Genomic DNA, 26,105 nt, shown 5'->3' with positions numbered 1-26,105 from the left:
AGAAAATAGTATGGATTTGGAGAGTGACTTTCAAGGCAGAAATTTTCTCCCAAATTCTATAACTAAGACATTCTCTAAGGTGTTGGAAAAATATTTTCTCAATATAACCTCTTAAAGACAAATACTAAGCTAATTATAATTTTCCACCTTAATTAAATCTTCTTCTAAATGACCTGTGAAGGGGTGCCTGGGCGGCTCAATCTGCCACCCAGCTCTTGAGCATCTACCTTCAGCTCCGGTCATGATCCCAGAGTCCTGGGATCAATCACCGCCCCCCCCCCCCCCCACCATACTTCTCCCTCTCCCTCTGCCCCTCCTCCCCGCTCATCCCCTCTCTCTCAAAAAAAAAGCATATATATATCACATACATATATGATGGTAGAAATTTAAAAATTTATGAGGGTTAGAAGATTTATTAGAACTAAAATATGAGAGGTTTTTTATTTTTTATTATTTTTTTTAAAGATTTTATTTATCCTACAGAGAGAGACACAGAGAGAGAGGGAACACAAGCAGGGGGAATGGGAGAGGGAAAAGCAGGCTTCCCGTGGAGCAGGAGCCCGATGCGGGGCTTGATCCCAGGACCCTGGGACCACGACCCGAGCCGAAGGCAGATGCTTAACGACTGAGCCACCCAGGCACCCCGAGAGGTTTTTTTATAAAAATAGAAATAGAAAAGATAAAATAAGAGGGCAGATTCAAGAACTCCCAGCATCTAAGTAATTTAGTGTAAATTGCAGAAAGAACAGAGGAATTATGCAACAGAACAAAACTGAGAACTGAAGAATATGATTTTTAGATTGAAAAGGCCTTTAAAGTACCTAAAACAATGGGGGGAAAAAGCCAAAGCCAAAATCAACTAACAACATAACATCATGATATATCAGAACATGAGGAATAAACAAAAGGAAACCCTACAAACTTCCAGAGATAAAAACAAAACACAAGGGATCAGAAACCAGAATGGCATCAACTTCTCAACTGAGCTATCAAAGATAGAGGAAAATGGAGCAATGCTTTCAATATTCTGAGGGGAAGTTAATTCCAATTAATATCCTATATTCAGCTAAACCATCAATCAAATGTGAAGGAAGAAAAATGACATCTTGAACGTACAAAGTCTGAAAAAGCAGCCAGGTCTTGTGGGGCCTGCCATCTTACATAATTTGAGAAAGCCCCCTTTTAAGAAAAAGTCATAAAATTACAAACACAAAATTGGGTGTGGATGTGAATATTTATTTAGAGTGAGAAAAAAAATCACAACAAATGGGAGCCTTGGAGGTTCATGGCTCTCGCTTCTAAGATCTCTTTAGAAAATGTGCCAAAATACTTCATGATGGTGACCTGGCTTTTCCTCCCAACTCGTCAACTTGGAACACTTTGCAGCCCTCACAGAGGCCCCGTGAGCTTCATCACCTTCAGGATAAATCTGCCTCTCTCTCCCATGCACCCTTTCTCAGGAAGCTATGCTCCAGCAAAACCAAACTGAGTGAGAAGGCATGTAATCCAAGAATCAGAATCCAGTACAATCCACAAGGTGGCAGCCAGAGGAACTCCCAATGTAACAAGGGGCTCAGAATAACCAGTCCCAGAGAATGGGGGCGGGGGGCAAGCAGGATGCTTCCAAGAAAAGCAAATCAAATTGACTACTTACTTGATGCTTTGTGGGAGGAATTTTACCATCCTGTCAAAGTTTGAGTCAGAGTTGTAATGCGTGTTCAAAAAACACTAAGCAACTGAAAAAGAGGTAGCAATTACTAAGTCTAGGGGATAGAAAAAGGTTGTACAAGAAAGGAAGTATAGAAATCATGGTTTATCACATAGCTGGGTTGTGAATAACATTTACAGAGTCATAATATGTAAACACCACACCCAAATACTGTTATATCAAAAAAATTAGGATATAAGTATATTGGGACCTTGCAAGAAAGGGAAGCAAATGTGAGAAAGAATAATGAGGGTATGAGGGAGAGACCCTTATCCTCCCAGGCAGGATGTCAGTAGATACTATCCAGAACTGGGAAAAGAAAGAGAAATAGCCCGTATTAGCATGTTATTTGGGAATATGGTGGTAAATATGATAGAAAACGTAGCCGAGAGCATTGAAAATAGTTGCCTTTAGGGAGGTAGCTCAGTGTAGACTTAGTAAGAACCTATTGTAGAACTTGTGACTTTTAAGACTACATATTATTTATACTACCAAAATAGAAAATTAAAAAAGAAAGTAATAGCCTCAAGAGGAACGAGGCAGGAAAGACTTTGGAAATAAAATGAAAGTGCCTCTTCTAAACCACTCCCCAATTCAATGTTTTTTCAAATTGTGATCCTGTGACCACCTGCATTCAAATTATCTGGAGTGTCAGTTTATATAATTCAGATTTATAGATTCATCCCAGACCTAAATAATCAGCATTTCTTCGGTTGGACCTCAGAATCTATAATTTTAAAAAGTTCCTCTACAACCACTGTGTTATCTATCACTTTTTTAGTAAACCAAGAACAACAACAAAGAGTAAAAATAAAGCAACAACAACAATCCATGTAGAAACAAAGAAGTCAATGACTCGTAAAACACACTATGGCAGGTACTGCTAATTGTTTACCCAATAACCATTCTCCCCTTCTTCCTTAACAGAAACCCTATTTTGTTGTATTGGCACATGGCCGACTAAAACACTAGATTTGCTCAGGCTCCCTTACAGTTAGGAGTGGCTATGCGACTTAGTTTTATATGAATGAGGTATAAGAAGTCTACTGGGTAGAGCTTTCCAGATGGGTAAGCTTTCTTATTATTACAAAAACACAGGTTCAGCTGGCACATGTCTTCTGCCCTTCATTCTGCCCTTTTTTCTGGTAAGCCCTCTCTGAAAAGAAGAGGTGCCTGTCTCTCAGTGAGGAGGAAAGCCACATACTAAGGATGGTGGTGCAGGAGACAGAGGAAACTGGCCCAGTCCTGAGCTTCTCACCTCTAGACATCTAGCTATTTGAGAAAAACAAACTCCTCACTATTAAGTTACTATAGTAGGATTTTCTGTTACTTGTAGCTGAATGAAGTCCTAATGACATCTCATACTTGTTCAAATGTTTATTTGATGGGTATTGAACACATTTTATTGAGTGCCCTGTGCTTAGAACAACACAATGCACCAGACCAATCGGCTCTTTCCCTCATGGAATGTGGAATCCCAGTAAGACCAGAAGAATCTACAGATATTTGAGTCCAGGATTCAGAGAGGCTCTGGTTTGCTACCACAGACCCCAAAGCAATAGAGTAAATCAAACTGAACCACTTGATTTATATATCTAGGAAATCCTCAAGGGACCACATGCTGGAAAGAGTCTGAACACTGGCAGGCCTCGCTTTTAGCAAAGTAGGTTTGGGTACTTGCTTAGTTTTCCCTGTATTTCCCCTTGTTCTTTGAAAAAACAAAAAGATTGGGCTTGATAATATTTCAGGCTATCCTCAGCTCTAAAATATTTTTGCAGTTACACTGTACAAAGGTACGAATGAAATCTACCAAACAAGAACGTTTCCTAAATTTAGATTCTAGGAGTTCAAGTCAGAGACTATATTCAATAAAAGGTCAGGAGAAAAAAATCACAAACAACTCCCCATCCTTAAATTAAAGGAGCAAACAAAAGACACCGTGTAGGTAGCTGAGGTATTATGGAAGGAATTCTGGTTTGAGTCCTGGCTCTGCCACTAACAGCTGGATAACTCCAGACCAGATACTCAGTATTTTTAAGTTTCAGTTTCCCCCATTTATGAACTAAGCAATTACTCTTTCCTCACAGTGCTGCTTATGGAAATCGCCTTGTACTCTGTAAAGCCCCCTTTTGATGGGATACCAGCAAGGTATCAACAACGGCTTGTAATATCTAAATCCTGCAAGGGAACACATGAGTGCACTTTGGTATCTTTAGCTTAAATTCTTCCTCACATAAGGAAGAATTTTTTGAGTTTCTCTGTCCATTCAGAAGTGGAGCCTGTGACACAGAGAACAGACAAGACAAAGAAAAAGATCTAAAATTCAAATCATCTCTGTTTATTTCTAGCCCCCAGTAAAGGTTTGGGGGAGAAGACTAGTTAAAAGGGAAACTGAGTTCAAAGGAAGTGTGGGGATTACAGGACTTACCGGTTGCCTCTAATTGTTCCTACTGGATATTGTGTAGTATTGTGCATGATCTAGTTGTTTTTTTTTTAAAATATTTATTTATTTGACAGAGAGATGGCAAGAGAGGGAACACAAGCAGGGGGAGCAGGAGCGGGAGAAGCAGGCTTCCTGCTGAGCAGGGAGCCCGATGTGGGACCTCAATCCCAGGACCCTGGGATCATGACCTGAGCTGAAGGCAGATGCTTAACGACTGAGCCACCCAGGCACCCGTGCATGATCTAGTTTTTGTCTTGCAACCTGTCTCTAGAAATATATACAGATTTGAAATCTGTCTTGTATGCATCCATTAGTTGATGACACAGTGGTGACTTCCATTCTCTTACCCGCAATTATAAAAAGTTTTGCAATAACAGGAACTTTGGCTATGGGAGTGGTTCTACATATGGTAAAACTGCCCTTATCCATTTCCAACAGGCAAATACGTTTGAGGAAAAGAGATAATCCTTTGATTATAACCAACATAAGTAATATCTGTACTTTAACCAATTTAGCATGGCAGCCGATGTTAACTTTCAAGTTAGCAGAAGTCTTTCTTTCTCTTTAGTCCTTTTCTCTCCCTATCTCAAAGTGCTATTTGCTAAGATTAGGCAAGAGACACAACCAAGGACATATTGGGGCACACCCAAACAGAATCACTGGAGTCAAACTCGAGCTTACAGTTTCACCTGGGTCATCACAACCATTGCCCATCAGAAGGCTGAGGGAGGAATCCACAGAATATATGGAAAAACACACAGCATGAGATAAGTATGTGGTGGTACTGTCTTGCCTCCCATGGAAGGAGTGAGAGGAAATCAAAGTCCTTTAAAAGGGAATTGAATACTTGGCTGTCCTAATACCAGAACTAATAATGCCCAACCAGAAATAATGCTTCCCTTCTGCTTACGTCAGGCACTCTCCCTTGTAAAATCAAGGCACCATATTCAATAAAGCCTTCATATCAATTCCACGTCTTTTCCAGAAACTCTAGGAGCAGAGGGTAAGTAATCCTTATAAAGTGGATCAACTCTCAGGAAGAACGACGCCGGAAGTGGCCCTGGCCTGGTATCTCACGGTGTGTTAGGATTGTCCTCCACAAGGTTTGACAAGGAACAAACTCCAGACTGTACTGAGCAGGTTGCACATCTGGTTAAATGTTACATGTTTCTTAGGAACAATAAGCCGTACTACCTATTAAAGTGAATGTAAAGACCCAGATAAAATTCTTCCACCACTTTCTGAGCCCAACAGAGCTGGGGGCGGGGCCACGGGGCAAACGGTCAGGGACGCGGAGGAACATGGCAGCCACGGGTGCAAATGGCGGCAGAGCTGGTGAAGGAAATGGGTCACTTCTTAGAAGAGGTGACTGGCCAAAATTTTTTAAAAGACCTATTTCATAAAGCGACGGATTTCCCTTTCTGAAGCGCAAATCCTTCTTACATCTAGGGCTAGAATATATCTCCAGAGGTTATCCTTCTGGACCCAGACGGGTGGCCTAAACCGCTTTTCAGGTCCAACGTGAACCTCCCCAACCCCTGCTCATCGTCCCTCTTGGCTCCTACCCACTGAAGCCGCAGTGGAAGCGAAATCACGACTCGGGGAACTTTATCAGTCAATCGCCTCTTATTATTGAATTCTGGGCTTCCTGGCTTAAGGAGAGTCTCTGGCTCGTCGTATTTGGGGGTTGGCGCTCCCGAGCCGGACGGTAGGGCGCTAAGTGCCCACGGCGACGCGCAGCCGACCGGTCTCTGGGCCAGCGAGGAGCCGGCCCCGGGCGGGGTGTCCTCGGATCCTCGGATCCGCGGGGAGGAATGGAGGGCGGGGGCTTCACACTTCGAAGCTCCTCTGGCCCTGCCACACGGTCCCCCCGACTGGCCCGGGACGCAGCCGTTTTCACCCCGCGGCCGCCGCCGACCCCACAGCGGTGCGCGCTCAGGGGCTCCCGGATCAGCTGCCCCACCCCTGGGCCGTCCGGGCCCCTCCGGCTCTCCTGCTCGAGCCCCCCCCCACCCGCCCCCGCCCTGCCCTGCCCTGCCCTGGCCGGGCTCCCCTCCCCGCCGGAGGCCCCCTCTCCTGGCCCGGCCCGCTGGGGGGTCCGAGCCCCCAGCCCGCAGCGGCGGCTCACCTGCGCGGAGCGCCCCGGAGCCTTCCGCTGCCCGCGTCGAGCGCCTACTGCTGCAGCCACCCGGCAGGTGCGAGCGCCCGACCCGCCCTCCCCACCACTGGCCGCCTCTCCCCGCCCTCGCGGGCGTGCGGGGCCTCCGGTCTCAATGCCCGCGCTTCCCTCCACGCCCCTGACACTCCCGCCGAGGTGTTCCCTGGCCCCAAGACACGCCCTGAGGTGTGCTCGGACGGGGGCCGGTTCCTGGGCACTCAAGGCCAACTGCGACCAGCCGTGACCTCCTGTGATGCAAAGCACTTACACAGCCTGGGAGGCGGCGAGGATTCGGGGCCAGAGGCTGTCGCAAGGAAGGCTGTTTACCGAGCCAATAATCGCGGTGAACACACCGGCGAACTAGTCACGGATCTCCCTCCAGCAAAGGAAGCCTGTGGTGTCATATCCTGGACCAGAGTCCGATTTTCTGGTTTAAGCTTAGTGTCACATGGATTCCTTCCTTCGTTCATGCTGCCAGATCTGCCGCACGTTAGATGCGCACCAGTTCCAGGTGCTGGAGGAAGAGCTGCGAAGGAAAGTCCCTGCTGGAAGGGGCTCCCTTCCTACGAAGAAACGCAAGACTTTCTTTGTATTGTCATGTGGTCTCAGTGCCCCTATCTGTCAGTTAAGGTGTTGGCCTCGTAGTTTTCTACTCTTATTACTCATAATACCCTGTGGAAGTTAAAACTTACCCCTTAGCAAGAGCTAAGGCTCCACTTCAGACCTACTGATCAAAATCTAGGGAGGAATGAGGGCAGAAGGACCTGTTAAAAGTTACCTAGGTGACCGCAGGAAGTCAGGGTTGAGAACCTCCCTTCTAGATCTCTAAGATGCCTTCCAGCTTATTCCATTGTTGTCAGTACTGGAAACCAAGAGAGGGTTCATGGAAAAGATGCTCTATGTAGGTTTTAAAGAAAGAAAGGCAAAGGATATACAGGAGCAAGGCGGCAGGGCACCGGAGCCCAGCTATGGCTTCTTTTGATCAAATTGCTTTTCTTTTCTATAAAGTCAGAGGAAGGCACTTCTGAGAATAAGGCATCAACCTGAGCAAATCTTTCCTCCATGAAACAGAGTGAATGAGGCCTATCAAACAGAGTGAATGAAGCGGAAGATAATGGCAGAAGCACTGCTATCAGTTAAAAGGCTAATTGAGCCACACAAGTCAGATGGATAATGTGCCAGCACCAGGAGCTGGGAGAGCACCTCTTTTATTTCCCATCAGCTTAGGAGTTTATCTAACTACCAGGCCTCATCTTGGCATTTGCTCACATCCATTGTTTTTTGAAATGGGTGACAGGTGGAGTCCTGGGTGTCTGTTACCCTGGGGAACTCTGTTCCCTGTTACTAGATCCCTGCAATGGTCAGGCGGCTTTCTCTTAAGTGATGTTTTCCTCTAAGGCTATGAGGATGAAACAGGATGGGTGACCTCTCAGTTGTAGTTACTGGTGGGTAGAGATGCTTCTTAATATTGAAAAATTGGAACTAAGAAAATTATATCTGCCTCAAATTATCATATCCAAGTGTCAGGACAAACTAGTTTTTGCCAAGTAAGTTTGACTGCCTTTAACTTGGCAAAATAACACAAATCAAGTAGCTTAAATCAAAGAGTTAACAAAAGATAAATGATTAATATATCAACTGCCATAAGTTAATACAAGAACAGCTACCAATTATGATAAAGCCATTTAATATAACAATGAAACAGATTAGTGTCTAGAAACAGATCCAAGGATGTCTTTTAATTCAATGGGAAATTTTTACTTTATAAATACTGCTGACATAATGGGGTATTCTTTTGGAAGATCTTAATCATAGACTTGCTCATTATCAAATCTCCCCTGGGCCATCATGATCCTAATTGGGCACATGGCCATCCAGAATGAGTACCATTTTTTCTAGCCTCCCTTTTAGCTAGGATGGGTTATATGACTAAGTTCGGGACAATAGGTTGGAAGCGGAAATGGTACTGGCTACTGCTGGGTGGAGTCTTGAAAGGAAGGGGACGTGCCCATCCTCTCCCCTGACCTGTCCTACTGACTGGAATGTGGAGATGGTCGTGAGCCATCTTGGAAAATGAATGGTGGAGTAAGGGGATGAAAGGAGTCTGGGTTCTATACCAGTCCTGGAATGCCCATCTCCAGATGGTTGTATGAAAGAGACATAAAATTATATCTGGTATGAGTCCCAGTGATTGGAGGTTTTTGTTACATGCAGCCAAATCCATACCCTAACAAATGCAGAGTATCTTTCCTCCTTGCTTAGACCATGAATCAACAAAAGTTGAAGATGGATTAAAGAAAGATCTAAATATACTATTTACTTTGCCCAGTAATTTCAATTTGAAGACTTTATTGTACAGGACTAATACATCATAAGAACCTCCTTAAAGATTTGGACTGCAGCATTATTTATAATAGCAAGTGTTTGTCAATGTGGGAGTGGTTAAATACGGTATAGCATGACTTTTTATGATATAGTGTGCAGTTATTAAAAAGACTGAATTTGATTTGTATTTATGACCAGGAAAATAGTCATGGTATATTGTTTAAGTTAAAAAGTTTGCAGAGTGGTGTGGGATTTTTTTGGTGTGTGTGTGTGTGTGGTAAAATATACATACCATAAATATTACCATTTTAACCATTTTAAATTATACCAAGAGGGGTATCAATTGCATTCACATAATGTACCATCATTACCACCATCTATCTCCAGAACTTTTTCATCATCCTGTACTGAAACTCTATACCCATTAAGCAGTAACTACACATTCCTCGGTCCCCCAGACCCTAGTAATCACTTTTCTAGATTCTGTCTCTGAATTTGAGTACTCAAGGTATCTCATAAAAGTGGAATCTGTCCTTTTGTGTCAAGCTTATTTCACTTAGTATAATGTCTTCAAGCTTTGTCCATGTTGTAGCATGTATCAATTTCTTTCCTTTTAAGGCAGGAATATATATGACATACACTACATATAATGTGCTACATTTTGTTTATCCGCTTATCTGTCAATGGACCTTTTGATTGTTTCCATCCTTGGTATTGTGAACGATGCTGTTACAAACCTTGGTGTACAAGTATTTCTTTCGGTTTCTGCTTTCAATTATTCAGTGTATATATCCAAAAATAGTGCTGCATCAAATGGTAATTCTATTTTTTTGAGGAACTGCCTTACTGTTTTCTGGAGCAGCTGTACCATTTTGCATTCCCACCAGTAGTACACAGGGTTCCAATTTCTACACATCCTAGCTAACACTTGTTTTCTGTTTTTTGATAATAGCCATCCTAATGAGTTCGAAGTAGTATCTCATTGTGGTTTTGATTTGCGTTTCCCTAATGATAATGCTGGTGAATATCTCTTCATGTGCTTATTGGCCATTTGTATATATCTTCTTTAGAGTAATGTCTATTCAAGTGCTTTGCCCATTTTTGAATAGGGTATTTTGTGGTTGTTGACTTTTAGGAATTCTCTATATATTTGGTACTAATCTCTTATCAGATATGTGATTTGCAAATATTTCTCCCATTCTATGGGTTGCCTTTTACTCTGTTAGTGTGTATTGATACAAAAAGTTTTAATTTTGATAAAATCCAATTTTCTGTTTTTGCTTTTGTTGCCTATGCTCTTGATGTCATATCCAAGAAATCACTGCCAAATTCAAAGTGATGAAGATTTTCCCCTATGTCCTCTTCTAAGACTTGTATAGTTTTAGCTCTTAATGTTTAAATCTTTTATCCGTTTTGACTTAATTTTTGTATATGGTGTTAGATAAGGATATAACTTCATTCTTTTATGTATGGATATCTAGTTTTCCCAGTACCATTTGTTGAAAAGATTGTCCTTTCCCATTGAATCATCTTGGCACTCATGTAAAAAAAAAATCACTTGACTTTATATGCAAGGGTTTATTTCTGGGATCTCTATTTTATTATGTCGATCTCTATGTCTTTATGCCAGTACCATTCTGTTTTGATTATTGTGGCTTTCTAGTGAATTTTAGGTTAGGAAGTACAAGTCTTCCAAATTTGTTTGTCTTTTTCAAGATCGTTTTGGTTATTTGGAATCCTTGAATTCCATTTGAATTTTAGGATGGATTTTTCTATTCCTGCAAAAAAAAAAACAAAAACTCCTTCGGATTTTGATAAGGATTGCACTGACTCTGTAGATTGCTTTGGGTAGTATTAAAATTGTCTTTCAGTCCATGGACACAAGATGTCTTTCCATTTCTTTATGTTTTCTTTAATTCCTTTCAGCAATGTTTTATAGTTTTCAGTGTACAAGACTGTCACCTTCTTGGTTAAGTTAATTCCTAAGTATTTTGTTCTTTTTAAAAAAATATTTATTTATTTGAGAGAGAGAGAGAGGAGGGGCAGAAGGAAAGAGAGAGAGAGAGAATCCCAGGCAGACCCCCCCACTGAGCTCGGAGCCGACGAAGGGCTCAATTCCACGACCCTGAGATCATAACCTGAGCCAAGAGTAAGATGTTTAAATGACATACACACACAGGTGCAGGGTGTGTATGAGTAGAAAGGAAGGTGTGGAAAGCTACCTTGGTAAACTCATGAGAATAACACTGGACCGGAGAGAGAACTTCTTTTCAGAAGTGTGCTCCAAGCTGACGGGCTGGTGAGGGTGAGGGAATCTAGATTGGAGCGTATGTGATGACCATCCCAATGATGGCCTCAGAAGCAGCAGGCAGTGGGGACTGATGTTTGCTCCACTCATCCTCTTGCAGAAATTGTGATTGGCCAGTGCATGAAAGGAAACGCTGTGATGGATTGGACTTAAGAGAAGCACGAGTGGCTCAAAATGAGCAGCACTAGGCATCTCTTGTGCAATACTTCATAATCATCTCAGTCACGCTTTTCAGTTTAGTTGTGGGTGTGGTGAGCAGTTCATGTGAGCTTTGACAGGCTTTGTGCAGGTACAGTCACAGAGTGCTTCCCTGCCTGGTTGTGCAACGATCTCTTGCTTCCCTGCCTTGGGGCTTTTTTTGAGGCTTGCAGGATGTAGAACATTGGCAGGACTCCACTCGGTGGTCATGAATGTGCAACGGGGAATTTGGGAAGAATAAATGCCCATGAAGCCATAATCCATCAATGGGGAATAGTATCTAAGCAACAAATGCTTTCCTTTTCGTCCATGGGTGGATAGTTCTGATACATACTTTAAAAAATTCCTTAAGAAGTACCAGTCAGAGGGCGCCTGGGTGGCTCAATTGGTTAAGCAACTGCCTTCGGCTCAGGTCATGATCCTGGAGTGCTGGATCGAGTCCCCGCATCGGGCTCCCTGCTCGGCAGGGAGTCTGCCTTCTCCCTCTGACCCTCCCCCCATCTCATGTGCTTTCTCTCTCATTCTCTCTCTCTCTCTCTCAAATAAATAAATAAAATCTTTAAAAAAAAAAAAAGAAGTACAGTCAGAAAAAAAGTCCAGTGGCCAATTGTCCCTCCTTCCTGTGACACTCCCCTCATCTTTCACTCCTGCTCTCTGGAATCACCTACCCAAATATACTACCCTGTACACAAACTTTTTTCTCAGGCTCTGACTTGGGGAAACCCAGGTAAGAATAAGAGCTTCGTCTAAAAGCCACAGAAGCTAGCCTGAACGAAGACTCTAAAGATGGGGCAATTTGAAAATCCAATAGCATACCAACCATTTATAAAAACATAGTGATATTCAAAAGACAAAGATAAATAAAACTGTTGGGTAGAACACTACACAGTCCAAGGAGAGGACTCTAACTGCACAGAGGATAGCAAAGCTCATCACAATGTCAGCTACCAGAAATAGAAATCCACCCATTCTGCCCACTGCATCTTGGTTTCAGAGTCAGCAAAGAAAACACAATACTGTAAGGCACTGGACAGAAACAGTGCTTTACTCACATAGAGAAGAGACAGATCAAATAGGGTGCCTCTCTGGCCCTGGCAGCCAATGTAGACCAACTGGTCTATATGCACCCCTCTCATGCCAGGGCAGAAGGACCCCCAGCTCCTCCGCCATAGAGTGTGAGAAACTGAATGCTGGGGTGTGCCTGAGGGGCACTGATGCACAGTCTCAAGCAGAACAAAAGAGCACACACTGAGTCTGAAACAGGGAAAAATGTTCCCGCACAAGGCTGGAAGCCCAGCACAGTTGTGTGGGCTCTCTGTCTCTTGGTGAGGAAGTATTCCTAGGCCTAAGACCCCATCCTTATGAGGCCTTGGGGGTTGAAAGACTGCACATGAGACTGCCCTTCTTAGCTTCCCCCTGCCCCGATCCTCACCCATCCACTGAAACAGCAGATGAAACATATCAAATCCAGCAGGACCACTGCCCCACCTTGAATTAGGAGGTGAAATTGGGGCTCCTGGGGCCCCTAAACCACTTATTATATGGATGTGGTTGGCTGCCTCTCTGTCATTTTGAGACAACATTTCACTAGGGTTATTAGGAGGACCAGACTCAAGAGGATGGTCAGGCCTCCCTGGAGGATGGTCCTCAACCAGGACCCCCAAGTGCTTGTGTTATTTCAACTAAAGACATCAAAGTCTAAGGGGATCCGTGAGCTGAAAACCATTCCATTGGAGCCTGGATTTTCTACAGTTTGGTTTCTACCTTCCCTGAATTATTGATACATTACACAGCAGGAGATGTTGGCAATAGCACGGACACCACCCTGTTCATCACCGCCATGGCTAGTGAGTTCGCTGAGAATAGCGTGGGGAGTAGTGTTAACTACCTCTGCCGTAGTTAATGACATACCATTTTTTCCAGGGCATGTGAGCCTATGCCAGGTATGAAGACACAGTCAGCAGAATGGAACTAGCTATCCAATTGTTTTTCTTGTAGTGTCTCTGGCAAACCTGCAATGTATCCCAATTGTGGGGCCCTTCCAATTTAGAATATCATTTTGTACCAACACCCGAGAACCCTGAAATTCCAAAGAGCAAGCCCCATCTGAGGGTGACAAGCACTTCATAGGCCAGTGTACCCCCTTAGAGAACATCTAACTCAGAGGAACACCCATCACTCTGGTCAGGGAGCACTCTTTAGAAGAGTCTCTATGCCAATTGTATGAAGCTCGTGTCTGGTTTAACTACAGGTTAGGTGGTAAAGTAAAGTTGCATGATGTACAACGGTCCTGTACTATTAGTGATATTTGAAGTCTGCCTCTCGATAGATGTCTATGTTCAAGGAAAGCTTCATGCATGGGGTACTAGGTGCCCTATGTGTTTGAACTTGCACTGAGGGTGTTAGCCCTCTGATCAGAACACTGATGGCTTGGGACCCCCCGTCAGATAAGCAACAGGCCACATGTGGACTATTTGAGTCTGGGGTAAGTGCTCCCAATATGTGGATTGCAGATCCTGCAACACTTCAAATCTCCTTCTTCTTTGGATGAGTTGTGTCCATTGGCAAGAATCCAAGACTGCACTGCCTTAGTCTTGACATCTTCCAGCATCACTCCTTGGGCCTTGGCATTTTCTTGCATCTGAAATGGACTTCCATGTCCAGTTCATTGATGTATCCACTGGGCTACTGTTGTTACCCATGGGGCACAAGCTTGATAGGCATGAGAGTTCATTCATGATCCATTTTTAAAAGTCCTTTGCCATGAGCACTACCATATATTTTTCCTTTCCAGGCTGCTGACATAGTTCTTGTCCCCAGACCTGGAACCCCTTGATAGTCCAATCATTCAGTTGCCATTCTCCTGACCAGATGACTAGGCCATTGGCAATGACCCACAAGTTGGTAAAATGTAGCAAGGCTTGGTGGTGTGGGTGGCCTACACAACCATCACCACAACCATCACCGGAGTTCAGCCCACTGAGCAGAATGTCCATATCCAGTCCCAGCCAAAAGATGGCCACTATTGGCTAAATGGTGGCCATAGCTGCAAGGACTCTGTCTATCTTTAATTTTGCAGAGTCATCGGTGAACTGTGCCACACGGTCAGCAGGCATATCTTTGAATCTTGGGCCCTGGGTAGCCGTGCAGGTTGGGGCAAAGCATTCCTTGTGGGTTGCTCAGTCCTTCCTGGTAAGCTGGCTTGTCCAGGCTTACCAGGCCTCACCTTGGTTATACCATTTCTACTTAATAATTGAGCTCAATTGAGCTTGTCCAATTTTATTGGTGGAGTCCGTAAGCACCCAAGCAAAATGGGCAGTTCAGGTCACAGAGTCACATGCCGTGCTCTGGCTCTGAGATGTTTTGTCTCTACCAGTGCCGAGAGCAAGCAAGGAGTTGCTCTTCAAAAGGTGTTATCTGGTGGCTGCCTTAAGCAACTATGGTTTCAAAACCCAAGAGGCCAGCACCCCCTAGTGGAAGTTTTTTGTTGCCTAATCAGCATGTGTGGAGGTCATGGACACGGATGGTGTCTAGGCTCTGAGGGTCCCAGGGCAGCGGCTGGGCCAGAGCTTGTTGAAGAGCTTTCAAGACTTGCTGCTACAAAGGACCTGATTCAAAACTGATAACCTTGTGGGTCACCCTTAACTAGGGGGAACAAAAGAACATCCAAGTGGGGTACATGCTGTCTCCAGTACCCAAAAAGGCCTAGGAAATATTGGACCTCCTTTTTAACAGTGGATGCCATTGGAGCCAATAATTCCTTTACTCTATCGAGGGTACTTCTTTGGCTTTGTGCCCAAGTGACCCGTAGGAAATGCACCTGCTCTGTTGGGTCCTGTACTTCCTCTGGGTTTATAGCCCAGCTGCCACTAGTCATTGTATCAATGACTAGTTGCAGTGCCACTTCCCCCTGTTTTTTGGTGGGCTTTCCAGCTAAGATGTCACTGATGTAATGGACGGCCGAAACTCCTGTGGTGACCTGGGTTTGTTGAAGGTCAAATCCCGCCCAGTGGTGGCATATTGAGCATATGAGCATACGAGCACCTGTCTGCCACGGGTCACCTCATTTACCCCCCAAATGTCCCAAAGTCATTCATTTTCAGGTCCTTATGGCACCAGTATCAAGAGCCCCATAAAAGTCTTGATTTCTCTCTTTTCCCCTTTTATCCTGACAGGGGTACAAGGCCACTGACCCACAATGGGGACCTGAAGAGCTCAGCCCCATCCTTAACTGTGCCCTCCAGCCTGAGACATCTGGGTCTGCAGGGTCCCTTCATCAAATGTTAACACCAGCCTTGCTGCATGAGATTTCCCTGGCCTCTGTCCATATGTGTCTTTCAGGTTTTGTATTTCATTCGCAAAGAAGGATCTTATTTCAACAGTTTTGTGTTCAGCGATGTCATCAGTGGTTTAGCGCTGAGTGCAAACAGATCTTATTTGAGGCCCCCCAAACGAGCGGGATGGGGTGGAACTTCCTGCACAGGACTCCCTTCCCTTGGACATCACCAGTGACCCTGTTGGTTCACAACCTCGGGAGCTTCCCACGTGAAATCTGAAACTGGTCCCCATACCCGGAGGGCTGGAAGAGACTGAAGAAAGAAGCAGGCCATTCTTGATTGGTAGATGGCAGGTTTAACAAGCAAGGGAACTTAAATATGAGACTTGTCTTGGGCAGCTACAAGATGAATAGGTCTCTATACTTACTTACTGAATCTTAAGTTTATATGGATGCCTTCCCTGGGTTCAGTCATGTATACCATCCAGATGGTCTCAACACCACATCACCATCTCAAGGCTATATATTTGGGGCAGCTTCTGGGAGCTGGAAAGGTGAGCAGGATGCACATTCTAAGGACAGGGAGGGGCTGAGGAGCCTCCCATTGCCTGAGTCCAGCTTGCAAGTCAACCGGCAGTCATGTCGTCTCAATGAACTCCCCCAACAGACCCTTGGGATACCGTGAGAGTTGGCTGGTGGTGTGGCAATGAGAGGGGGCCCAAGAGCTAGGCCATAGGTTTTTTTCTTAGGACCCACCTCTTGTATCTCTGCCTTCACCCATTGCACCAGCTCAGTCCTATCGACAGGGAGATTTTCTACATCCCATTTATGCTTATAAGGCAGAGGAAAGCAGCCCATGATCCTTGAGGGGCTGGCACCACCTGGGGCAATGGGGCTGACAAGCCCTTGTGCTTCCACCATGCCATAGTTGGCGACCCTGCTTACTATGCCAAACTGTCAAGCAGAACACAGTGAGGGGAGGACTACAACTACCTAGAGGATAGCAAAGCTTATCACAACACCAGCCACCTGGAGTAGAAGTCCCAACACTCTGCTCACTGCATCTTGGTATCAGAGTCACCAAGGAAGACACAGCACAGTAGAGCACTGGATGGAACAATGCTTTATCCACACAGAGAAGAGACAGCAAGGTCAGCTCCAATAGTGTGTGTCAGATCCCCATGGCCACCAAGGTCCCCCTCCACTCCTGACAGCCATTGCAGGGCAATAGGTCTGTATGCGCCCTTCTTGTCCAGAGTGGAAAGACCCCAACTCCTCCCCATGGTGTCTGAAATACTGAATGCTGGGGGTGTGCCTGAGGCCATGGACACACATGTTTAAGCAGAGGAAGGCTATCAGCCTGACACAGGTGTGTGGGCTCTGTGTCTCTTGGTAAGGAAGTGGTCCAGGCCCAAGGCCCATTCTTAGGGTGCTGACTGGGATTGAAAGACTGCACATGAGATTTCCTTAACCAACAGGAGCAAAACTAGTCAGATAGTTTTGGGGGTTGCTGGGTGCCAATTCATTAGTAACTAAAGGGAAGGAATTAAGCATTTATCCTACCTTCTTCTTCTTCTTCTTCTTCTTCTTCTTCTTCTTCTTCTTCTTCTTCTTCTTCTTCCTCCTCCTCCTTCTTTTCTTAAAGATCTTATTTAATTATTTTAGAGAGAGAATGAGAGCACAAGCAGGAGGGGCAGAGGGAGAGAGAGAATCTCAAGCAGGCTCCATTCTGGACTTCCGACGCGGAGCTTGATCGCACGACCCTGAGATCAGGCCCAAGCCAAAACCAAGAATCAGAGGCTCAAACAACTGTGTCACCCAGGTGCCCCATCCTGTCTTTCTTATATGAACTGTAGAGTAGAGAAATTAGTTTTAGAGAATGCAGGAGAGTATTTGTAGAAAAATTCTAGCTAATAAGTATAGAATGAATGATAGAATTAGAAAATCACCATTTGGCAATTTTTTTTTTTTTTTTTTTTGAGAGAGAGAGTGAGCCTAGGAGGGCAGGAGGGGCAGAGGGAGGGGCAGAGAATCTTAGGCAGGCCCCATGCCCAGCACAGGGCAGTGTGGGGTGGGGAGGCTCCATCTCATGACCCTGAGATCATGACCTGAGCTGAAATCAAAAGTCAGAGGTCAACTGACTGAGCCACCCAGGTGCCCCACCATTTGGCAAATTCTAATGAGATAATTAACTTAGGTAATCATCATTAATAAATAAATCTAACACAATATGTCTAAGACTTCTACCCCGAAACCTCTATTGAGAGAATTTTAAAGAAGACCTATGCAACAGAGAGATATGCCATGTTCATATTTTGAAAGACTCAGTATAATAATGATTTAATCCTCTTAAATTGATCTACAGATTCAATGTAATCTCAGTCAATCACTGGAAGGTGTGTGTGTGTGTGTGTGTGTGTGTGTGTGTGTGTGTGTGTGTGTAAAACAAACCGATTTTAAAACAAACAGAAATGCAAAAAGGGTAAGAACAGCTAGGACAAACTTGAAGAACAAAGCTGAAGGACTCACATTATCAGATATCAAGACTTATTACGAAGTTGCAGTAAGCACGATAGTATGGGAATTGGCACAAGAACAGATCAATTAACAAAAAGAACAGAAACAGAGTCCAGAAGCTGACCCATACATAAACAGTCACTTGAGTTATGACAAAGTTTGCAGTGCAGTGCACTGGTGGAATGGATAGTCTTTTAATAAACAGAGCTGGGTCAATTGTACATCTATACAGAAATGTTTATATATTGTCCCCTCCCTCTCACTGCTATCCAGAATTGATTACAGTGGATTGTAGATCTAATCGTGAAAGGCAAAACTATAAAGACTTTAGAAGACAATATGAAAAAATATCTTTACAACCTGGGGAGTGAGAAAATATTTCCTACAAAGTGCATAAAAAAGCACCAATTATAAAAGAAAAGATTCGTAAATGAGACTTTATTATAATTAAGAACTTGTGTTTAGAAAAGGACAATGTTAAGGAACTGAAAAGGCAAGTCACAGACTAGGAGAAAATATTTTCAGGATGTATCTGATAAAGGATGCATATACAAAATATACAAATAATGTCCACAAGCCAGTAAGAAATAGGCAGACAACACATTTAAAATATAAACAAAGGAGCTAAATAACCACTTTAAAAAGAGGAATAATAGCCAGTAAAATATGTAAAAATTCTCAATTTTTTTCGGCTTTATTGGGATATGATTGCCATATAACATGTCAGTTTAAGATTTATAATGTGATGATCTGACATAGGTATATTTTGGGAAATGTTTACCACAATAAGGTAGTTAACACAGCTGTCATTTCACATAATTACCATTTTTGGGGAGTTGTTGTTATAGTGGGAACATTTAAGATCTATGCTTAGCAACATTCAAGTACACAATACAGTATATTTATTATAGTCGCTATTCTGATATTAGATTCCCAGAACTTATTCAACTTATAACTGAAAGTTTATACCCTTTGACCAACATCTTCTCATTTCCCCCACTTTCTAGCCCCTGGCAACCACCCATTTACTTTCTGTTTCTATGAGTTTGGATATTTAGATTCCATATATAAATGAGATCATATGGTATTTGTCTTTCTTTGTCTGACTTATTTCACTTAGCATTATGCCCTCAAAATTCATCCATGTTGCAAAGGGCAGAATATCCTTCCTCTTTATGGCTGAATAAAATTCCACATGTAGATAGATATATAATAAAGACAGATTGATATATTTCACATTTTCTTTATCCATTCATATGTTGATGGGTTGTTCCCATGTCTTGGCTATTGTAAATAATGCTGCAATGAACACAGAGATGCATATATCTTGATGAGATAGTGATCTCATTTTCTCCGGATATATACCCAGAAGTGGGATTGCTGGATCACATGGTAGTTCTGTTTAATGATTTAATGATTCCTGTAGTAGCTGTACCAACTTACATTCCCACCAACAGTACACAAAAGTTCCTTTCCACAACCTCACCAACATTTGTTAACTGTTGTCTTTTTGATACTAACCATTTCAACAAGTAGGAGGTGATACCTCATTGTGGTTTTGATTTGTATTTTCCTGATGATGAGTGATGTTGAGCATCTTCTCATGTACCTGTTGGCCATTTGTATGTCTTCTTTGAAAAAAAATGTCTATTCAAGTCCTTTGCCCATTTGAAAATCAGATTGTTGTTCTGTTTTTTTGTTTTTGTTACTGAGTTGTACGAGTTGGATATTAATTCCTTATCAGATACATGATTTGCAAATATTTTCTGATTCTGTAGGTTTTGTTTTCTTTTGTTGTGCAGAAGCTATTTATTTATTTTTAAAGATTTTATTTATTCATTTGAGAGAGAGAGAGAGAGAATGAGTAGGAAGAATGGCAGAGGGAGAAGGAGAAGCAGGTTCCCAGCTGAGCAGGGAGCCCAACGTGGGACTCGATCCCAGGACGCTGGGATAATGACCAGAGTCAAAGGCAGATGCTTAACTGACTGAGGCACCCAGGAGCCCAGTTTTAACAGTTTCTTGGTGGCGTCTTTACGATTTTCTCTAAGACTGTATTATCTACTTCTTCTTTTCTGATTTTGATATTTTTTATGCCTTTTACTTGTCTCATTGTTGTGACTATGACTTCTAGTACTATGTTGAATAGGAGTGGTGAGAGTGGGCACCCTTGTCTTGTTCCCAGTCTTAGAAGAAAAGCATCATTTTGCCTGTATTATTCCATCCCCCAAACCAGTATTGCTCAGTGCCATGAAGGAACTCCCCAGCAAATTCTCTCCTCCAAAATTAATTATAAAACTGGATTAAATTGTCAAAATAACCATTCCAGGGCTTTGGAAATTGACCAAAGGTATATGACTAATTTAGAGGTAGTAATTAATGAAATGCTAAACTTTGAATAAAAATGTAGGTTCTGGGGCGCCTGAGTGGCTCAGTCAGTTTAAGCATCAGACTTCAGCTCAGGTCATGATCTCAGGGCCCTGGGATGGAGCCCCATGTCGGGCTCCCCGCTCAGTGGGGAGTCTGCTTGTCCCTCTCCCTCTGTGTCTCTCCCCTGCTCATTCTCATTCTCTCTCTCAAATAAATAAATAAAATCTTTTAAGATGTGGGACTCAATCCTGGGACTCAGTTGCCCAACCAACTGAGCCACCCAGGCGCCCCTAAATAAATAAAATCTTAAAAAAAAAAAACAACCAACCAACAAACAAAAAACCAGTAGGTTCGTTCTGTGATTATCTTACCTGAGATTGCTCCCATTTCTTCCACCTTCCATCTTAGTTTATGGGATATTCTACCGGGGTGTTCAAACTGTGAAAACCCACAGCTTCACCACCAGAGGGGTCTCACTTGGTTTTGAATAAGCATAGAAAAACCTACTTCTAGCAGGATTGGAAGTAATTGTTAGGATCCCAGGAGCAAACAAACAGGTAAATCCAGTGGCTCAGCTAGCCTGACGTTGCAGTCCTGGCTGGCATTAGCAGTGAACTGGGGGACTGGTCAAAGATCTGGAATATGAGATAGCCATAAGGCCTGGGTAAGTTTCCACATGTCTGCACAGGATAGACCAGGGAGGACCCAAGATATCCATACCAACATCATAATCAATGAAAGAAAAAAAATTTTTTAAAGATTTTATTTATTTATTTGACAGAGAGAGAGAGAGCACAAGCAGGGGGAACAGTAGAGAGAGAGGGAGAAGCAGGCTCCCCGCCGAGCAGGGACGCTTAACCATCTGAACCACCCAGGCGCCCCAGAAAAATTTGATAAATTGGACATCATCAAAATTGAAAAGCTCAAAAGACACCAGTGAGGAAATGAAGTTAAGCCACAGACTGGGAGAAACTATTTCCAAGTTATCTATCTGATGTATCTGATCTAAAATGTAGTAAGAAGTCTTATAATTTCATAAAAAGGTGGCCCAATTAAAAAACAGGCAAAATGTTTAAACAGACATTTCACCAACAAAGGTATATGAATATCTAAAAGGTATATGAATATACCATAAAAAGAGGGGCACCTGGGTGGCTCAGTTGGTTGGGTGTCCAACTCTTGGTTTCAGCTCAGGTCATGATCCCAGAGACCTGGGATCGAGCCCTGTGTCGGGCTCTGCGCTCAGCGGGGAGTCTGCTTGAGATTCTCTCTCCCTCTCCTTCTACCCCTCCCCTGCCACTGGCGTGCTCTCTCTCTTTCTAAAATAAATAAATAAATCTTAAAACAATAAATAAAAGCCTATAAAAAGATGGTTAGCAAAATTAGAACTAGGAAAATGCAAATTAAACCATGAGATACCAATATGCCCACTAAGTTAGATTTAAAAATATAAGAACCCACCCTCCCAAAAAACGCAAGATGATGTTAATCAGGAATACTTGTGGAAATAAAAATAAAATACAGAAAATAGTAAAAATTGGAGAGGATGTAGATGAACTGGAACCCTCATATATTGCTTATAACAATGTAAAGTGTTACAGCCTCATATATTGGATATAGATAAACTGGAACCCTCATATATTGCTTATAGCAATGTAAAGTGGTACAGCCACTCTGAATTACTTTCTTAAAAAGTTTCTTAAAAGTTAAACAAACTTATCATCTGACTCAGAAATTTTACTCTTAGCTATATATCCAAGAGAAATGAAAACATGTATCCACACAAAGGCTTATATGCAAATTTTGTAGTAGCATTATACATAATATTCAAAACTAGAAACAATTCAAAGGTCAGTCCACTGGTGAATGATAATGTGTTATGTCTATAAAATGGAATCCTACTTAGCAGCAGAAAGAAATGAACTACTAATATAAGCTTCAACATGTATGACTGTAAAATCTATGGTAAGCAAAAGAAGCTAGATAGAAAAGACCACATACTATATGATTCCATTATAAGAAATGTTCAGAGAGGGGCGCCTGGGTGGCTCAGATGGTTAAGCGTCTGCGTTCGGCTCAGGTCACGATCCCAGAGTCCTGGGATCGAGCCCCACATCAGGCTCCTGGCTCAGCGGGGAGCCTGCTTCTCCTTCTCCCTCTGCCTCTCTCCCTGCTCATGCTCTCTCTCTCTCTGTATCTCTGTCTCAGATGAATAAATAAAGTCTTAAAAAAAAAAAGAAACGTTCAGAGAAGACAAATGTATAGAGATTGAAAGCAGATGAATGGTTGGTTGCCTGGGGCTCGAGGGGGAGCAGGGGTAGGGACTGATGGCAGCTGGGCAAGATGGAATGTTCTGGGACAATGGAAGTTTTCTCAAACTGAGCTGTGGTGATGTTTGCACATCCTCATCAGTTTACTCAAAATCATTGAACTGTGTAGTTAAATGGTGAATTTTTTGCTAAGTTATATCTCAGTAAAGGTATTAAATATCAAAACCGGCAATGGGTAAGGGGTGGAGAAGTATAGATGAAGCAAGGTTGTTGAAGCTGAACGATAGGTAATAAAAGCTCATTATACTATTCCTTCTACTTTTATGTGTGTTAACAAACTGCATAATAAAATGTTCTAAAAAGCTGAGGGCTAGCCCTGTTACATATGAATTAAGTTGGAGAATTTACACTTTCTGATTTTATTTTTTTAAATTTTTTAAAAAGATTTTATTTATTTATTTGAGAGACAGACAAACTGAAAGAGAGAAAGCACAAGCAGGGCAGAGGAAGAGAAGCAGACTCCTGGCTGTGCAGGGAGCCTGTGGTAGGAGTCGATCTCGAGTTTGACCTGAGCCAAAGACAGACACTTAACTGACTGAGCCACACCCAGGCACCCCTACAGTTTCTTTTTAAATTTTTTAAAAAAGATTTTATTTATTTATTTGACAGAGAGTTAGAGAGCACAAGTAGGCAGAGAGGCAGGCAGAGGGAGAGGGAGAAGCAGGCTCCCTGCCGAGCAGGGAGCCCATCGCAGGAGTCGATCCCAGGACCCTGGAATCATGACCTGAGCCGAAGGCAGCCGCTTAACCGACTGAGCCCCCCAGGCGCCCCGCCCTTACACTTTCTGATTTTAAATTTTAATATGCTAGTTAAGACCGTGTGGAACTGGTGTGAGTATAAGCATATAGATCAATGGAACAGAACTGAAAGTCCAGAAAGCAATTCTTACATTTATGCTTAATTGATTTTAGACAAAGGCAATTTAAAGAGGATTAACAAATAGTCTAATGGAACAAAACAGAGAACTCAGAGATAGACCCACCTCTTTATGTAAACTTGATATGTGACAAACATTGGTGCCACAAATCAATGCTTAGTAGATGCTCTTGGAAAAATTGGTCCATAAATAGAAAAATAAAACTGCATCCTTTTCTTATCTTTACCTATTTATAAAGGTGGGCTTCAGATGTACTAAAGATCTAAAGACACATTCCTAAAAAAGCTTATATAAAAATATCTTTGTGCCAACTTAAGACCACAAAGCACAAAGCAGGAGGCAAAAAAATTTAATGGATTTCATTGCATCAAGATTTTTGTTAAATGAAGGACCTGTAAACAAGGTCAACACAGAGACAATAGATTGGGAGAATATATTTGCAATATCTAAAACTAACAAGAGACTATTAGTCTCTAGCTATTAGGTAAATATACAAACAACTCTTGTGAATCAACAATGAGAAACCCGACAGAAAACTGGACAAACGATATAAACAGTAATTTACAAATAGAGAAACACAAATGAAAAGTAATAAAGAGGAACTCTAGCTCATTAGCAATTAGAAAAATGTACCCTGTATTAAAAGACTGGATATCAGATTTGCAAAAATTAGAAATTGGATAATGCCAAATAATGTAAGAGTGTGGGAAAAATAAGAACCCTCTTGTATTGCTGGGGAAGTGGTGACATTGGTACAGTTTTCTTTGGAGAGTAGTTGTTAAGTATTTGGTTAAATTAAGCATTCATAAGTTCCAGAAATTCACACACAGCCCACAGCAAGACATGTACATAAATGGTCATTATAGTTGGAGACAATTAGACAATGCAGTTGATACACACTAGGGAACGGTGTGCCCATTAGAAGCAACAATGAAATGTACATAACAACAAGGATATGTTGTAAAAACAGTGCTGAGTAAAGATAGTAAGAAATAATACACGGTCTATATAATACAAATGCCCTTTCTATAAATTTAAAGTGTGAGCGCACACACACACCATCAGCACCACCACCACCACCAACATGGGTGAAATATGGAATTTAGAAGATATGTACAAAACACATTAAATCATTAAATATGGGATTTAGAAGATACATACAAAACACATTTGAATATTATGTATAATGCTACTATGAAAATCATAGTTAACAATGGAGGTGCAAACTGGCTAATGGGATTCACTCAATCGTCTTCACCTGAGATCAGATGAAGGGGTGGGAACAGGTGAGGGGGAAATCATGTATGAGAACGTCTTCAGATTAGTGGCTATTTGGAGGGATATAGGGAAGAAAAAGAAGGGGAGGGATCTGTATTGGTTACATCTGTATAGTTTAATTTTTTAAAAAAATAGATAATCTATTCTATAGCCTCTGTATTAGTTAAAGGCAGTAGAATTTATGATCAAAATCATGAGCTCTGGTTGTAGATTATCTGAACCCAAACCCAAATCTGCCAGTTGTCCACCATCTGACGTAGTGCAGCCTTCTGAACCTCCCCATGCCTCAATTTCTTCAACTGTAAAATAGGAATGATGATAGTATCTACCACACAGGGCTGATCTGATTACCAAAATATGTATTTCATATGAGAATACACACATATGGGCATGGCACTGATTTTGTTTGGCACATAGCAGCATACTATTGTTTTTTGTTACCTGAGAGATCTAAAGCAGAAAGAACAAAATAGAAGCATCCATTTAATAATGGCCATGCATTAACTTGTGTGTGTATATATAATTAATTAATACATAATTAATATAATATATAAAACAATATATGATATATACAAATATATATGTAATACATATAAGTTTTTGTTTTTGAAATATTTTTTGTAAAAATAGAAAGAGGAATATACTTACCAAGAGAAGGAAGGAACACACAACGAAATGCAGGAAGAACGGAAAGGCGTCGAGGGCGAAGCAGGATTTGCAACCTTGAAGCTTAGAGAATTCCTCAGAAGTAATCTGTCAGTTGGGCTTTGGTTTTTCTTTCCTTTTAACAACTTTTTGGTTTATTAGCACCAAAAATCAGGGAAAGGAAATCTGCCAGTTCGGTAATTTTGAGGCAGCATCTACTGCTAAAAGCTTTGATGAGGCAAGAGTGTGAAATCTTGGCTAAAATATAGTTAATGGGTGTTCTTTGTGTTCATTCGAATTGATTTTTTTTTTTTTTGGATCAATGGATAGATTTTTTTACCCCCCTGGTTATAGGTCATAGTTCCTGCTTATTTGCATACCTGGTAATGTTTGATTGGACACCAGACATTGTGTGTTGTATGTTATCAGGTGCTGGGTTTTTTGAATTCCTTTAGATTTTTATGGGCTTGGTTTAGAACGCAGTAAATTATTTGGAATGGGTTTGAGTCTTTTTGACAGCTTGCTTTTAGGCTCTGATAGGACAGGTCTAACCCAACTTTTCATCAAGGGCCAATTTGGCCCCACTGAGGCACTATGCTTCTGAGCCCTGTGTCGGAGGGTTCGAGGTGATAGGCGGTCTTCCCACCCTGGCTAGGGCGGAAGCACTCTTCTGGC

General features: G+C 42.3%; 1 protein-coding gene across 2 annotated transcripts in view; it reads right to left on the bottom strand.

Annotated features, from left to right (window-relative positions):
* Window positions 1-25,682, bottom strand: part of TMEM45B (transmembrane protein 45B) — a 50,794-nt gene extending 25,112 nt beyond the window's left edge. Inside the window, exon 1 of one of the 2 annotated variants that reach the window (XM_027578826.1) lies at window positions 25,434-25,682. The gene's annotated coding sequence lies outside the window, so the exon portion shown is untranslated. Of the gene's footprint in view, window positions 1-6,279; window positions 6,395-25,433 lie in introns of those variants that run through there. The other variant, XM_027578824.1, reaches the window with a different exon arrangement.
* Window positions 25,683-26,105: the final 423 nt, after the last annotated feature.

The sequence above is a fragment of the Zalophus californianus genome, chromosome 11 (assembly GCF_009762305.2).
Source record: "Zalophus californianus isolate mZalCal1 chromosome 11, mZalCal1.pri.v2, whole genome shotgun sequence".
In the NCBI taxonomy this organism is placed as follows: Eukaryota; Metazoa; Chordata; class Mammalia; order Carnivora; family Otariidae; genus Zalophus; species Zalophus californianus.
The sequence above is the reverse complement of the archived record's forward strand: the minus strand, read 5'-3'. Positions and strand labels throughout refer to the sequence as shown.